Source organism: Miscanthus floridulus, chromosome 7 (assembly GCF_019320115.1).
Source record: "Miscanthus floridulus cultivar M001 chromosome 7, ASM1932011v1, whole genome shotgun sequence".
In the NCBI taxonomy this organism is placed as follows: domain Eukaryota; kingdom Viridiplantae; phylum Streptophyta; class Magnoliopsida; order Poales; family Poaceae; genus Miscanthus; species Miscanthus floridulus.
In genome coordinates this window covers 35,141,039-35,158,668 of record NC_089586.1, presented here as the reverse complement: position 1 = coordinate 35,158,668, position 17,630 = coordinate 35,141,039, and the positions used below count along the sequence as shown (strand labels likewise).

Below are 17,630 nucleotides of genomic sequence, written 5' to 3'. Positions count from 1 at the left end.
AATGAGAAAGGCCCCTACACGGACGAGTATATACCTGTCAGCGTATCATCGCTTGCTAGGTCTTCCCACTCAGTGTTGGCAACTACCTCATCATCCTCATTGTCGTCATCATCGTTGTCATCACTATCTATCTCCTCTCCTTGCTCCCATGCCCACAACTTCTGTTGTTTCTTCCTCCTCTCGTCCCCCTTGGCCTTCTTCTACCACTCGGTCATGGTGCGATTCGCCGCCTCCACGAGCGGGTCCTTCGGTAGTGGGGCTAGGCGATCCATAAAGATGAGTCTCTTCGGTAGGTTCCCCTATCTCAATATCAGCATGAAGGGGTCGGGAGTTCAATTAAAAAGGAGGCACGGGGAAAGAGAACTTAGGAAGTCAATGTACCCCAGTTCCGGTCGCATTGGGGGATGCCTTGGCACCGGATACACAAAATCAAGAATGGCGTCGGCATCGTCCCGCGAAGGCTCCATCGCCTCCTTGATGCACTGCGCCACTTCGGAGGGGGAGAGCGCTCCCTCGGTGAGCACCGTCCCGTCAAGCGCCACCTCGGGCGCCATCATGTGCAGGGGAAGCGCGCGCCTCATCAGCGGCGCCACTCTCTGCATGTGGTAGGCGTCGATGATCCCCGACCCCTTCACGCCCCTCTCCTTTAGAATTCGGATGGCGGCAAGATGGTCCTGGATTTTCTTCTTGTCTTTATCCGGGACCCCCCACTTCCTCCATGATTCTGGGACCTCTTCGATGAGACGCCCGGTGAATGCTGGCAAGGGGGCGGCTACGTCGTCCTTGATGTAGAACAAATGTGAATGCCACCCCTTGTTAGAGGTCGACAGACGCATCGACGGGTATTCATTTACCTGGTTGTTGCGGAGCTGAATACCAACGCATCCCATCGGCACGCTCAGCTCTTGTCTCTTCTTCGCTTCTTCAGGAGGGTGACGACGAAGAAATACCACCATAGGTCGAAGTGGGGACTAATCCCCAAGAACCCCCCACACAGGGCGATGAACACCGCAATGTGTTGGATCCCATTGGGAGTAAGGTGTTGCAGCTCCACCTTGTAGTAATGTAGCAACCCCCGAAGGAACTTGTTGGCGGGGGTGGCGAATCCCCGCTCGTGGAAGTGAGCGAAGGACACAACATAGCCTTCAGGCGGTGACGACACATCCTCATTGCCGGGCAGCCGCCACTCCTCGGTGACGGTCCGTGCGCAAAGAGGGCCATGGAGAATAAGGCCCTCTAGGCGCTGGAGGGTGACATCGGATCTACACCATGGCTCCATCAAACGATTGGAGTGGATGGATGCGAACTTGATAGTGACTGAGATGCGGATGCAGGAGGCTTAGGCGATTGGTGGCAGAGGTTGTAGATGCAAAGGCAAGGAGGCGATGTACGAAACCCTAGGGGTGAACCCTTTGGTTTTATAGGGGCGACTGATGCGAGGAAGGCAACCGTCCGCCTGGATCTCCACGCCTGCCACAATTCACCACCATGTCACCACACAGGATATGCGCCAGCAATCCCTATCCTTTCCATCCGAAGACACGCCGGACGTTTTGCCTCCCCGGGCAAACCAGGACTCTTTACCATCAAAAAGATATAGGTCAAAAAAGCGTTCCTCTAGGTTTGGCTGGGCCCAGGAGTTCAAGGGTTGGCCCATCAATGGTTTTGATGAACCATCCTAAGGCATCCTTACGACAAAGGATGAGCCCATGATCGACCGAAACTCAGACGCACAAGTCTCACGAGAGTCTCGATCCACGATCGAGTCTCAACCGGGTTGACCCTGGATGGATCCCCGCGGATGGGATACCAGGACCCAAATTGGGCTATCCGGCTAAACAAGCACCGAATCTCACAGCCATACCCGCGAAGGGTCTGAATCACCCCTAGGCGATTATATTCAAATCGCCCGGGGGCTCAGGGGCTACACCCGATGGGTGCGCTTGCGCGTACCCTCTGGCAAATCGAATCACCCCCTAGGCGATTCTATCCAAATCACCCAGGGGCACGGGGGCTACACCCGTGGGTGCGCTTGCGTGCACCCTCTGGCGAGTCAAATCACCCCCGGGCGATTCTATCCTTATCACCCGGGGGCTCGGGGACTACTGTCGGGGGGCGAATATTGGGGTACCCAAAGAGGAGGAGCTAATAATCATCAAACATTGATGGTTCCGAATAGACAAGAACACGACTACACCTCTTGCCCAATAACCGAAGGTTAACTCCGCCTCGTCCGACCCCTAAGGGTTGGCTCCGCCACGTCCGACCCCTGAGGGCTGGCTCCGCCTCGTCTGACCCCTCAGAGCTGGTTCTGCCTCGCTCGACGTCCGGGGGCAGGCTCCGCCTCACCCGACATTCAGGGGTAGGCTCTACCTCGCCCGATGTCTGAGGACAGGCTCCTTCTCGCCCGATGTCCGAGGGCAGGCTCCTCCTCGCCCGATGTCTATGCGCTGCTCCTTCATAACTACGCGCGCAGATAAGGCGGGGCACTCAAGTCAACCGCAATACCAAGGAGCATACCCTGCACACCTACAGGAAAGTACCATCAGGATATGACCAGACGGGCGCTTTAAGCCCTTCCAGGCATGTTAGAGCCAAACAGTATTGTGGGCGTCGACATTTGTCCTATAGTGTTATGGGCGCCGGCATTTGCCCTTGGACACGAATCCTAACAGAAACATACGACAACCACTATGGTCCAATATGAAACTCATGTCATCTATAGTAACAAACGTGGGGGCCCCTATGCCAGCTGCTCCCCATAGGGTCGTGGCTCGGCACCCTGGTGCGCCGCGCCGCCCGTCGAAGTGGGATGGGATGTGACCACTCGCTGAACGAAGCCAGAGCACGGCCCTATCAGGATCAGCGAACGTGCTATCTCTGGCACCGTCTGTCATGTCAGTAGGGCAGGCTCAAAGGAAAAGGAAGACCCGGCACCTTCGAAGGACCTTCTCTGCCTCTGGTTTTTCCTCTTTCTCCCATCTGTAATCCCTGCTCTCCCTTGATCTATAAAAGGGAGGGCAGGACACCCCACTAAAGGGACGAATTAATTCAACACACCACGCATCACATAGCACACAGCTGAGCAGCAACCAAGCTCTCAGCGCCCTTTCAACCTTTCCATCAGAGACTTGGGACCTGTCCCTCTCTCGACCATTTGTACCCCCTAACACGAGTAGCAGCCGCAAACTGGACGTAGGGACATTCTGCCCGAACCGGTATAAATCTTGTGTCTTTTAGCACACCATCCGGACCCAACGCGCAATAAATATAAATTTACTAGTTAGTGTTTACTCGAAACACCGACACTTACATTCATTCTTTTATATGTTGATAATGGGGATTGATGTATCAGTGAGCTCATCTTTGCAAGTATACTCCTTATTGTGAAGTTTGGACAGCACCATGAAGAATTGATACTATGTGGCTGTTTTGTTGTTTGTACATAAGGTGTTCGCTGGAATACTTGTGAGTAATTAGCTGCTAGTTTTGATGTTTTCTCTGCCCCTCTGTGCTCACAATATCGCTTGTTTCCGGTTCCACGTTCTCGTACCCTATCGTGATCATGCTGCTAGGGGGATTTTAATAATCCAACAACTATATAACTTTGGTATTTGAAGATAACACATCCAACAAACAAGAATCGATGGTAATAATCTAGGATCTAAGCATGCATAGTATATTTTTAACCTAGAACCTAGATTCTATCATCACTATCTAGCACTGACCTCCAAAATGAAGGGATCCAAAACAGCCCTAGAGCAATTGGGCCTTGTTTAGATTGGGGTTAGGAATCAGTATTTGGCACTGTAGCACTTTCGTTTGTATTTGACAATTATTGTCCAATCATGGCCTAACTAGGCTCAAAAGATTCGTCTCGTAATTTACAATCAAACTGTGTAATTAGTTTTTTTATCTATATTTAATACTCCATGCATGTGTCCAAAGATTTGATGTGACGAAGAGAGAGTAAAAAAACTTGCAATCTAAATAAGCCCTTGGTATTGATACAGAGGATCCGGTTTTAGACGATTTCAATAGTGACATGCATTCAATCACTAATGTGTACGGTCTTGATACGACAGTGAGTCTCGTCAAATCACTATTGGGTGAACACCTATCACTGCAAGTTTCAGACTCGGTAGTGACACGACTAGAGATATCACCGTCGAGTATAGACCCTTAACCTGCAGTTTATGATAAAAGAAAGTCACAGTTGGGTCTAGCAAACTCCATCGCTATTGATTTTCCTTTGTCTGATCTGACTCCGATTGTGATGCTGGATATAGACTCTCTGCAGTGATCCATACGTCCAGAGTAGTGCTTGATTGAACTAAAACTAGTTGTGCTAATTATTTCAAATTTCTAATAATATATAACATAGGTGGAAAATAAAATGGGCAATGTTAGCATCTGGATGTTCGGACAGACGTCCACGGCTACAGTCGGTTTCTCCTCCATATTGCGCGTCCACACGTGCGCCCGTGCCGTCCAAACGTCGCCCGACCGTGCATGCATCACCCGCGCCCATACAGGGCCCGCGCCGCCCGCTGGCGCCCTCTTCCGCTTTCCACGTGCATCCCATATGCAACACCTGATCTAATTTAAAAATATCTAGATGCAATAGTTACAACATACGAAAAAGACAGATGAAACATTCAAAACATGTATCTAAAACACTTGCAAACACAATTGAAAACCTTTGCAAACATATGCAACATTCAAAAAACACTTGCACATATGTGTGAAACATATACAACATCTAGATAAACACGCTTGCAACATACGTCTAAAAAATAAATGAAACATTGGGGACAGACGCTTGCAACATCCCGATCTATCCGTGTACAACCATTGCAGCATATGCAACATCCCGATCTACTTTTGTAACATCCATGTGAAACACTTGAAACATACCTCTAAAATATCTGAAACATTTCAGATGTACACTTGCAACATGCATCATATCCGGTGCAGCCTCCTCCGCCGTCTGCCTCGGAGCGTTGCAGGCTTGCAGCCATAGCAGGAGGCGAGGCCGGAGGGCTTCCCACTAGTACAGAAATATTTTTAGAAGCGGTTTAAAATCAGTTTTCAAAGGCGATTTGAAAAACCGCTATAATGCCACCGATCATAAAAATAAGTGATTTTGGCGGTTTAAAAATGCCTCTAAAATCGATTATCAGGGACTGTTCTCTTAAGACAACTGTCCATAAAAATAATCTTTAGATTTTTTTAAAAATCCTTTAGAGTCTAATCAAATTAAGAAAAAAATAATTTTAATATAGCCCAAATGGCTAAGGACCAACCACAGCTCACAAGAGACACCGGGATTTGAAACCACAACCTCTTTCTCACAAGTTTCACCCCCTATCACCGCACCACACAATCACTTATAACGAGTTCTACGATGTTGTTTATTTCTACTGAATCTTTTAATCAATATTTTAACTCATAAACAATCTTAATGAGAAAAATTTCAACTACAAAGTTTTAGATCTCGTCGAGCACTATAGCTTTCATATAGGACATTTCTCCATCCAAGGTCATTTGAAAAATTCAAAAATTTAAAATTCAAAATCTGAGACTTAATTCATATATTTGGAACCCTAAATGATCTCAAACAAAAGTTTTATGTAGAAGAAAGTATTAGATCTCGTCGAGCTCTACAATTTTGATATAAATTTTGTCTTCATCCGACCTCATTTAAAAAAGATATGAGTTTATTTATGTTGCAGCTAATTCTAAGGATGGTTGACTTAGCCAATAACCCTTGAAAATCAATTTTTAGAGGCGGTTGACTTAATAAAACCGCCTCTAAAATCACTCATTTTCGTTGACATAAGCAACTGTCCTTGAAAATAGCATTTTTAGAGGCGGTTGTCTTAACATAATAACCTCTGAAAATTGATCTTCAGTGATGGTCAAGGAGCTACATTGCTCCCCAGCGACGTTAGAGGCGGCATGCTAGTTTAACCGTCTCTAATAGAAAAGGAAGATGTCCCTAAAAATCTTTTATGTACTGGTATCCGCGCCAAGGCCCGATGTTTCTTCTTGCGCTGGCGGCACCTGTCGGTATCATCGGGCGGAGCGGGCTGCGGAGTAGGAGCAACGGGAGGAGCAGCCGGGCGAGCACGTGGAACAGCGGCCGGAGCAGTGGGGCGGGCGCGCGGAGCAGCGGCAGGAGCAGCGAGTGTGGGCGCGCGGGAGCAGCGGCAGGAGCTGTAGGCGTGGGAGCGCGAGAACAGCGGTAGGAGGTGCGGCGGGAGGAGCGAGACGGGCGCCGGAGTGGGAGATAGATGAATTGACTGCCGGATATTAAATATCACATGGTTTAACGCTTGCATCCGTCCGATACGGGTCGGTCTACCCAACGCTCGGGTATTTTAGGTGGATGGGACACCCGAGTGTTTGGGGGCACCAAAACACTCCATTGGATGTAGAACCTGTAATCGAGTGTTTTTATCCATTCATCACTTGATTTTCAAGATTATTGGATCCAGATCAAATGAATCAAAATCAAATAATACAATATAAAAACATTAAACAAATAAAATAAAAATTTACCAGATTATTTTTATGGAAGCCAAATTAAAAAATTTCAAAGGAAAACAAATGAAACATATAGAAAAATAAAAAAAAGCAAAAAAAAATTATCAGATAATTGACCAAATAATTGTGACCATTCTCATATACCAATAATTAATTTATACTAATTTATTACAGAACTTACACCTAGACAGAACTAATAAAATATGGTCTAATAACACGTAATCCGCTTCTTTCTAGAGAAATAAAATTGCATACATACATCTACAAAGGCGTTGTTTAGTTTGGTGAAATTTGGAATTTTGGCTACTGTAGCATTTTCGTTTTTATTTGGCAATTAGTATTCAATCATGGACTAATTAGGCTCAAAACGTTCGTCTCGCGATTTTCAACCAAACTATGCAATTAGTTTTTTTTGTCTACATTTAATGCTTTATGCACATATCACAAGATTCGATGTGATGAATACTATAGCACTTTTTAGGAAAACTTTTTAAAACTAAACAAGGCCACTGTGATAAGGCCTAATAGCTGCTGTTTGTACGCAACGTAGCACAGGGGCCGAGGTGAGAGGATGTGGCCTGAGCCGGCAGTCACATGCTGTGCTGTGCTGCCCTGCGTACGGCCTAGGCGCCTAGCTGAGCCAGCTACTGGTCTGCGGCGCTGCATGCCACGGTCCCTGGAAGAGCGGTGCTGCAAAGGCTGATCGTTGGTTTTTCTCCGACGATAAAACAATAACAGCCAGCTTATAAGCCACCTAAGCCACGATACTCCCATCTGCTGCTGCATGTAGTCTACAGTAGGCCGGAGAGAAAACCGAAAGAAACGGACGCGGCAGATAAAAAGACAGAGAGATCGGATGGCTCTGAAATCGAGGGAGGGACGCCCATAAATCACTCGGGTGGCCGTTAGATTTAGCGTAATACTAGCCATACAATTTTGTTGAGCATGTACGCAGCATGTGCGTTTATTTTAATTTTTCTCATCACGAAGAGAGTGGTTCTGTGCATTGCACTGCAAACCAACACACAGGTTCCGTTGATATCAAACATACGCGCACACACACAGAGGTTCCGTTGGAGGTTGGATCAGTTGTTCTGAAGGACTCTCTGGAGCTGAGCTCCGAGCGCCGGCAGCGTGATGGGCTTGTGGATGAGCCCGTCCACTCCCGCCCGCCGGCACATGTCACGCACGCTGTCATCGACACCGCTGGCCTCCACGGCGACGAGGACCAGCAGCCAGCAGGTGCTACTGAGCTCCCGGATCCTGAGGGCCACCTCGAACCCATCCATGGCGGCTGCCGTGCTGGCTCAGCCTTGTCCATCGAGATCAAGAACCACGAGCTCAAACGACGGGTCGGCGCCGCCTCCCAGCAAGCTGAGGCAGTCGGCGCCCGACGACACCGGCAGCACCTGGCAGCCGAGCCGCTTGAGGAGCTTCCGGGTCACCTCCATGCTCATGGCGTCGCTGTCGGCAAGCAGGATCCTCAGGCCCTTGAAGTGGAGGTGAGGAGCTGCCGCAGACGAGGCTCCAACTCCAATCCGGTACGTGCCTGATCCTGGCACATGCGGATTCAGTGGCTGATGCTGTTGGAACCGAAGGATGCACGTCATGGTTTCTCCAAGGCCTTCGGACTCTCATGCCCACCACATGTCACCGTTCATCATCTGAAGAAATTGTATATATAACTCCCAATTATATATATGCAGTATGCATAATACGATCGGTGGCAAAACAACTGTACCTCCACAATCCTTTTGCACATAGCGAAGGTTAGGCGCATGCCTGCACCGCCAGAATCGGGGGAGATGCCACATTTAGCCTGGGGCGGGCGGGATGCCGGCGAGCTCCCAGGATCGCTCTTCGACAGCCCAATTTGGAACCTGACAAATACTTGGTTGCCGCCGGTGAAGCTGATGGGTCGCAGTGGCGACGGGATCCAGTCCTGGTGCTCACCGGCGATGCTACTGCAGCTGCAGACAGAAAACGAAAGGACACGGCCTGCGGCGACATGGCCATGGCATCGGCTGAGCAGAGCGCCCACCATGTGCAGCACAAGGTGGAAGACTCTCTTGTCGTCGCCGACCACCCACTCGGGTAGGGAATTGACCGCCAGCTGGTGCGAGAAGCCGAGCCCACGGCAGCCGGACAAGCATCGGGCAGCGAAGGCTGCGTCCCTGATCAGCGAGCGGAGCTCGAACGGCCGCCTCGACACCAGGGTAGGAGCAGGAGTAGGACTGGCCGACAGCGGCGGGTCACGGATGTCCACCACTCTCGGCAGGGTCTCCATGACGTCGTCCATGAGAGTGGAGGACAGTGTTAGAAAGTTCTAAACCCTACGTGTAGATCTAGCGGGTAAAACAAACACCTGTTGGTGTATCTTAGTAGCCAGTGCGTCCGCAGCGACCAGAGATGGGCCCCGTTCGCTTGTCTTAAAAATGGCTTGTTCGGCTTCTTTTTTCAGCCGGAACAGTGTTTTTCAGCCAGTTTCAGCTAAGTTTCAGACCAGCGAACGGGGCCATGAAGTGCAGTCGCAGTCCCTACGACGACGCGAGGTACAGCGTCCCAGTGGTGGCCCTGCAGATGCGACGGCGGAGTCGGTGGGGCTTCCTGTCGCTGGCAGCATCATTTTTTAGATCGGATTAGTGTTTCTCTGTTGGTGGTTATGGTGGCTCCGGTCAACCTCGTCCTTAGAGCCCTAATCCCCACCTTTTCTTATAGTGTTGTACGACAGGGGGCCACCAACCATATTAGGGTTGGACGCCCCCGATCAGGACGCAGATCCAAGGGTCCAATAGACCGTTGGTGGAGATCAACTAACATTCTCCCCCTTGATCTCACTACCATCTTTCAATTTCATATCATTTACTTTTGTTCATTTCATTACAGATTAGCGCATAGAGCATGTTTTATCGTCATGGTCAATTGTCAATAAATTTAACAGTTACAACACATCACTCTGTTCTGAAATAGATACTTAACTTTGGGTCTTCTTTTGTCCAGGAATTGTAGGCTTTCCTTTAAACCCATGCTAGCTACATGTTCTCTGAACACGTTGGGTGGTAAACCTTTTGTAAGCGGATCCGCGAGCATCTTTTCGGTACTTATATGCTTAAGACTTATGACATGATCCCGGACTTTATCTTCCACAACATAATGCTTTATGTCAATGTGTTTAGCAGCACCACTTGACTTATTGTTGTGAGCATACTGTACTGCCGGATTATTATCGCGGTATAAATTAAATGGTCTATAGATGTCGTCAACCACCTTCAAACCGGGTATGAACTTCTTTAGCCAGTTCACCTGCCCCGTTGCCTCATAACACGTTACAAACCGTCATACATTGTGGACGATGTAGTGACGGTTCGTTTTGAGCTTTTCCAAGAAATAGCTCCCATTGCGAGAGTGAATACATATTCAGACGTAGATTTTTTATCATCTCCCGCATAATCAGAATCTAAATATCTCACTATATGGAGTGAATCAGATCTTCTATACGTCATTATGAGGCTTTTCGTTCCTTGCAAATAACGCAAGACTTTCTTTATTAATTTTTAGTGTTCTATTCCAGGATTGCTCTGGAATCTGCCAAGTAACCCGGTAACAAATGCCAAGTCAGGGCGCGTATATACTTGAGCATATTGCAAGCTTTCGATAGCTGAAGCATATGGAACCGCTTTCATTTGGTTGATCTCATATTGGTTCCTGGGGCATTGAAAATCTCCATATCTATCGCCCTTGACTATAGGAGCAGGTGAGGGACTATATTTGTGCATACTGAATTTCTTTAAGATCTTTTCTATGTATGTCTTTTGTGACAGTCCTAATACCCCTTCACTTCTATCTCGGTGAATCTCGATCCCTAGAACGAACGAAGCTTCACCAAGATCTTTCATATTAAATTTTGAGAACAAAAACTTCTTTGTCTCCAGTAGTAGACTGACATCACTACTAGTAAGTAAAATATCATCCACATACAGAACAAGGAAGATAAACTTTCCATTCTTAAACTTTGTATAGACATAATTGTCCTCTATATTCTCTTTAAACCTAAAATTCCTCATTGTCTGATCAAACTTCAAGTACCATTGTCTTAAAGCTTGTTTTAATCCATAAATGGATTTCTTTAGACGGTATCCCATTCATTCTTTTTCTTCCATGACAAAACCTTTTGGTTGTGTCATGTAAATATTTTCCTCCAAGTTTCCATTGAGAAATGTCGTCTTTACATTCATCTGATGTAATTCTAAATCGTAATGTGCCACTAATGCCATTATGATTCTGAAGAAATCGTTACATGAGACTTAAAAAAAGGTCTCATTGTAATCAATCCCTTCTCTTTGCGTAAAGCCTTTTGCCACAAGTCGCGCTTTATATCTCTCTATATTCCCTTGAGAGTCAAGTTTTGTTTTGTAGATCCATTTACAACCTACTGTTTTAGCTCCTTTAGGAATTATTTCCAAGTCTCAAACTTTATTGGCATTCATAGATTTCATTTCATATTCTATGGCCTCAAGCCACTTTGATGAATGATCATTTCTCATGGCTTTTTCAAATAAGGTGGGATCATCCTCCATTTGAAATTCTTAAGTATTGTATACTTCATAGTCAGCAGGAATAGCTGATTTTTTAACTCTTTGAGACCTTCTAGGGGCCTCCACATTTGGCACATCTTTCTGTTTGAGGCTGTTGTTGCTCCCCCTTATGTGTGGCAATAGGTTCTACAGGATCCTGCAGAACAGGTTCCTCATCGTCATTCATTGTTGTCACAGGTGGAATAACAACATGTGCTGGTACCACAGTATCTTACGCTGTCGGTGCAGCGACAGCAGTTAGTGAGAAAAATGACTCATGAATCATCGGAGTGGGTGCATACACCCGCTTCTCTTCAAGGTCAATTTCTTGAGTTACCATGCTCCCCTCATCATTTCATCCTCTAGGAAGACAGCGTGTCTTGTTTTCACAAACTTTGTATGTCTCTCTGGACAGTAGAAACAAAAATATTTTGACTTTTTTGGGTTACCAATGAAATGACAACTTACTATTTTGGGATCTAGCTTCTCAATATTTGGGTTAAATACTTTAGCCTCAGCAGGACTCCCCCACACACGTAAGTGGTTTAGTGAGGGTACTCTTCCTATCCATAACTCATACGGTGTTTTGGGCATCGACTTACTTAGTACTCTATTGAGAATATGAATGGTGGTTTTTAACGCCTCCATCCACAGGCTCAACGATAAGGTGGAGTAACTTATCATACTATGCACCATGTCCATCAGGGTACGATTGCGTCTTTCAGCTACTCCATTCTGCTGAGGTTCGCCCGGTATAGAATACTGGGCTACTATGCCATTCTCCTATAAGAACCTTGCAAAAGGTCCAGGAACTTGGCCATATGGGGTATGCCGACCGTAGTATTCCCCCCTATGGTCGGACCTGACTATCTTAATCTTTAAATTATGTTGGTTTTCAACTTCTGCCTTAAATATCTTAAATTTATCCAATGCTTCTGTTCTTTCTTTGATTGGATAAATATAGACATAACGGAAGTAATCATCTATGAATGTTATGAATGAATCATAACCATCCACACTTTTTATAGAAAACTGACCACAGATGTCTGTGTGAAAATCTGTAAAATTCCTACGCTTCGTTTGACATCTTTCTTAATTTTCTTTACATACTTTCCTTTTATGCATTCTCTGCATTGTTCTAAATCTGAGAGCTCTAATATAGCAAGAATATTATTCTTAACTAGTCTTTCTATTCTCCCCCTTGAAATATGGCCTAAATGATAGTGCCATAATTTCGACGACGCATCGTGAGCTCTCTTATGCCACCATTTCCAGAGTAACTCTCTGTCACCAGCTGCTTTATCAGCTGGGTAGCATATGTCTTTGAAGAACCAGTGAACTGACTCTTTATTCTATCGAGTTACTCGATGATCGTGTTACACTATGGGATTAAGCCCGCAATTGCAGGCTTAATCATGTTCTTTATCACAACTAAATATTTCTTGTTGACAGTGACCCACTTTCTATGCTCAAGGTCATAGGACATCTTTTGGGATTCAAAATCTCTCTCTTTAGTTGCCCAAGTGGCATCAGCCTCGTTTGTCTCCCTCACCGGTGCCACAGGCTTAGTGGGACACGGTGAGGTGACTACCCAGTCTACCTCAGCCAAGATGAAGGCCAGATCAATCTTTTCCTTCCACTCCGTGTAGTTGTCACCTTTGAGAGTGGAGATCTCTAACAATTGCATGTCTTGATTCCAACGTTGGTCAAAATTAAAACATATAACTGTTCTTATACACTAATTCTACATCACCGTTGGGTAGAAATAGAATTAATACATAAAATCATTAAAATTTACAACTGTTCTTATATACTAATTCTACATCACCGTTGGGCAGAAATAGAATTAATGCATAAATCATTAAAATTTACAACTGTTTTTATACACTAATTCTACATCACCGTTGGGCAAAAATAGAATTAATGCAAAAAATCATTAAAATTACGATATTGTTATTAACAACGTTGGTCAGAAAATAACAACATCATAATCATGTCAAAATATCTTTTTCTCCAATTCAATATCACGTTGGTTCAAAATAATTAGAGAATAAACTATTTCTTTAGCAGCGGAAAAATAATTCAATTTAATGAATTTTGCTCACAGGACAAATCTCTTTTCTATTTTCTTTAAGCCATTAATCAATTTCCAGGAAATAAACATTTACTGGAAAAAGAAAAAAGAAAAAACTGATTCATTTTTGTTACTGTCTTCGGCCCAACCGGCAAAGCAGACCACGGCCCACGCCCGCGCGCGCGCTGTCCTGCGCTCTCCCCCGCGCCTAGGGCGCAACCTGGGCCTGGGCCGAGAAAGTGGCCCGACTCTCACGCCCGCCTGGGCCGAAAGCTGACCCGGCCACTCGCAGTCGCTCGATCAAGATCGATGGCTCAGCTTCTTTCTCGCGCGAACAAAACAGTAGTCGGACGACGGCTCACCCAAAACCCTAGCTCAGTCTCACTCTTCACCGTCCCCTCCTCTCTCTTCGCTCTCTCACGCCGAGCTGGCGTCAGCGGCGGCGGCCACGGTGGCCGTCGGCGCCGGTGAGGAAGACAGCCACCAGACCAAGTCCAGCTCTCCTTCCTCCTCTCTTTCTCTTCGCCGCGCTCCTTTCTCCTCCCCTCAGCTCAGCCGCAGCGAGCGACCAGGAGACACAGTGGAGAAATAGAATTAATGCAAAAAATCATTAAAATTACGATATTGTTATTAACAACGTTGGTCAGAAAATAACAACATTATAATCATGTCAAAATATCTTTTTCTCCAATTCAATATCACGTTGGTTCAAAATAATTAGAGAATAAACTATTTCTTTAGCAGCGGAAAAATAATTCAGTTTAATGAATTTTGCTCACAGGACAAATCTCTTTTCTATTTTCTTTAAGCCATTAATCAATTTCCAGGAAATAAACATTTACTGGAAAAAGAAAAAAGGAAAACTGATTCATTTTTGTTACTGTCTTCGGCCCAACCGGCAAAGCGGACCACGGCCCACGCCCGCGCGCGCGCTGTCCTGCGCTCTCCCCCGCGCCCAGGGCACAACCTGGGCCTAGGCCGAGAAAGTGGCCCAACGCTCGCGCCCGCCTGGCCCGCCTGGGCCGAAAGCTGACCCGGCCACTCGCAGTTGCTCGATCAAGATCGATGGCTCCGCTTCTTTCTCGCGCGAACAAAACAGTAGTCGGACGACGGCTCACCCAAAACCCTAGCTCAGTCTCACTCTTCACCGTCCCCTCCTCTCTCTTCGCTCTCTCACGCCGAGCCGGCGTCAGCGGCGGCGGCCACGGTGGCCGTCGGCGCCGGTAAGGAAGACAGCCACCGGACCAAGTCCAGCTCTCCTTCCTCCTCCCTTTCTTTTCGCCGCGCTCCTTTCTCCTCCCCTCAGCTCAGCCGTAGCGAGCGACAGGGAGACACAGTGGAGCATGGCGTCGTCGCCGGCCCCCTCGCCGGCATGCGCGCTCCCCAACAGGTGAGCGCGCCGCCGTCGAGGGGCCTAGCCACGGCGCCCTTGGCCCGTTCGGCCGTCTTCTCGTGCGTCGGCGAGGCGGCAACGCGGTGCACGACGAGGTAGGACCCTTCCCCTTCTTCCCCTTTCTCTTTTCTTCATCTATTTTTGGATGTTTTCCTCTGTTCTTCTCAGATTTCATCCAAATAGGGATCTAGGGTTAGGGTTTCGGGTTAGAGTTAGAGATTCGCTCTGTTCTTCCTCTTCCCGAATTGATTGCGGGTTTAGGGTTCGGTTTCGAGTAGACTTGAAGCCGAGCCCTCCTTCTCTTCTTTCTTTCACCCAGTTAGGGTTAGGGTTAGGGTTAGGAAAACCCTCTTTCTTCTCAGATCCAAACTGGATCTGATCGGTTCTCTGCTTTCTTGTATGTTTCTTCTTGGTTCTTTGCCGATTGGGGATTAGGGTTAGGGTTAGGGTTTCGTTAGGGTTAGGATTAACCCGATTCATTTTTCTTTCGGCTTGGGTTTGGTTAAATCCTCTGATCTTTTCTTGCCGCGCGCCGGCAAAGACGACGGTGCAACACCTTTCCCCACGCGGTGGCGGTGGTGACCGACAGTTGAGTGACGCCCGCCACCCTCCTAGTCTCTTTTCTATTTTCTTTTACCCGGTTAGGGTTAGGGTTCCAATCCGAAACGGATCGAACCCTTGTTCTTTCTTTGATTTCTTTTCAATGCTTTACCCCATACTAGATCTACACACCGGCAACCTTGGCTCTGGTACCATTGTTAGGAAGTTCTAAACCCTAGGTGTAGATCTAACGGGTAAAACAAACATCTGTTGGTGTACCTTGGTAGCTAGTGCGCCCGCAGCGACCGGAGATGAAGTGCAGTCGCAGTCCCTACGACGACGCGAGGTACAGCGTCCCGGTGGTGGCACTGCAGATGCGACGACAGAGTCGGTGGGGCTTCCCGTCGCTGGCAGCACCCTTCTTTAGATCAGATTAGTGTTTTTCTGTTGGTGGTTACGACGCTTCCGGTCAACCTCGTCCTTAGAACCCTGATCTCCACCTTTCCTTATAGTACTGTGCGGCAGGGGCCTACCAACTATATTAGGATTAGGCACCCCCAATCAAGGCGCAGATCCAAGGACCCAATAGACCGAGATCAACTAACACACAACGCTTGTCCTGGCGATGGAGTCGACGATGAGCCTCTGCTCCGGGCCCATCGCGGCGTCCTCCTGCTGCATCACTAAGAGCAGGCCGACGACGGCGTGCATCGGCCTCCCTATGGCGTTCCGCATCGCGCTGTGGGCGGTGTTCCTCGCCTTGGTCGCCGCCGCGAGGTCGCTCCGTGCGCGCAGCAGCGCGCCGTGCTGCTCCGCCAGCTTGTGCCGGATCAGCTGTGACTCCTCCACTAGGGCCGCCGCGTGGGACAACGCGACGGCGACCTGGTCGGCGACGGCCTGCACAATCTCCAGGTCCTGGTTGCTCCAGCCTGTAGGTAGCCGTCTATGGTGGTGATCATCGTCAGCTCGAAGGACCATGACTAGGATGGCGTAGCTCAACAACTCTGATGTGTGTGCCGGCCGTATGGCTCCTCCGTGGAAATTTGGGATCCGTATGGCGGCCGCGGCTCCTGCCTGCGGCAGGCTCCGGCAGCTCGCCGCCTTAAGAGCCGAGCCTGGCCAGCTGAGCATCTTGGAGTCCTTGCTGGCCAATACGGCGGCCACGTCAGGGTCACGAACGGAGACGGCGCGTACTGTGCCGCCGCTGTGACTGTGATGAAGCACCTTGTCGTCTTCGTCGTCTGCCAGCAGCTGGTGCGTGAGCTGGAGCACGCCGCCGCCGTCGGTCCCGCTCCCGCCGCGCTGCTGGGGCATCCAGACGGCGCAGTTGCTGAGTCCGAGCGCGGCGGCGAGCTGGAGCATGGTGGTCCGGAGGATGGTGCGCGCGTCGACGGAGTTGCGGATGTGACGCGTGACGGCGCGGACGACGCGCCAGACGGTCTCCTCGCGGCGCCTGACAGTGGCGAGGTCGCGGTCGAGCTGGCGCGCCTTGGTGCGGAGGAAGGACTCGCGGACCTTGAGGCGGAGCAGGCGCGGGAAGAGGATCGGGAGGGAGACGGCGGCGGCGGAGGTGACGAGCGCGCCCAGGACCTTGGCGGTGGTGAGCGCGGCGAGGACGGCGCGGGAGCCCGAGCGGTCGTAGGCGAGGGCGTTCAGCAGGTGGGTCACGCCGCACATGACGATGAAGGTGCCCAGCTGGAGGAGCACCCGCCGGAGAGGCGCCAGCGCGGCACACGTGGCGAAGTAGAGCAGCTCCAGCGGGATGGACAGCAGCGACGCCGCGATGAGCAGGTCGCTCACCTTCTGCCACTGCAGCATCGTCTCCACCGCGGCTTCCTCACGCCCGTCGCACCCGCCGCAGCGCCGCGCCAGAACTGCACCCTGTCCCGCCGACGCCATTAATTCGATCTTTCGACCCCACCCACTGGCTGCCTCATTCCTTTACCTGCTATATGCATGATTATATTGCATTTGCGATGAGACGAAGACACTGCTGGGATCGAGAGGCTCTGCGAGGAAGACAGGTGTGCCTTGGCCTTTTGCATGCAGGATGCAGCGCAGCAGCGTAGTACGTTCCATCCATGCAGCGAGCAGCGTTACTTTGTGGCAGTCAGGTTCTGTTTTGCTTCAAATTTTGTCCGGCACTGCTTCCTCGAGGACGAGGAGGCAATTCCATCCATGCAGCCATGCAGGCTAGCTAGTCCGGTTCTGTTTTGGATTTATGCCGCACAACAGCGGTAATATTTCCATTTTGTTAAGTCATCTAAAAATTATTATTCAGAAAATGCATGCTCCCAGTACTCACAGACAAGTGACATTTTAGGGTTATTATTAAGTTATAATTATTCCAAACCTTGATTTTTTTACTAGGATTACTGTAGTATTTAAAAGTGATGCTAGTAGCTTTGTTCGAAATGTAGTTTCATAAAGTGGAAAGCCAAGGGCATGTTTGGTACAGTTCACCTTCACGAGTGAAGTAGTATTTTTTTTTTTGCTTCGG

General features: G+C 48.6%; 1 pseudogene; it reads right to left on the bottom strand.

Annotated features, from left to right (window-relative positions):
• Window positions 1-7,615: 7,615 nt before the first annotated feature.
• On the bottom strand, window positions 7,616-17,029 carry LOC136465330 (ethylene receptor 4-like; annotated as a pseudogene).
• Window positions 17,030-17,630: the final 601 nt, after the last annotated feature.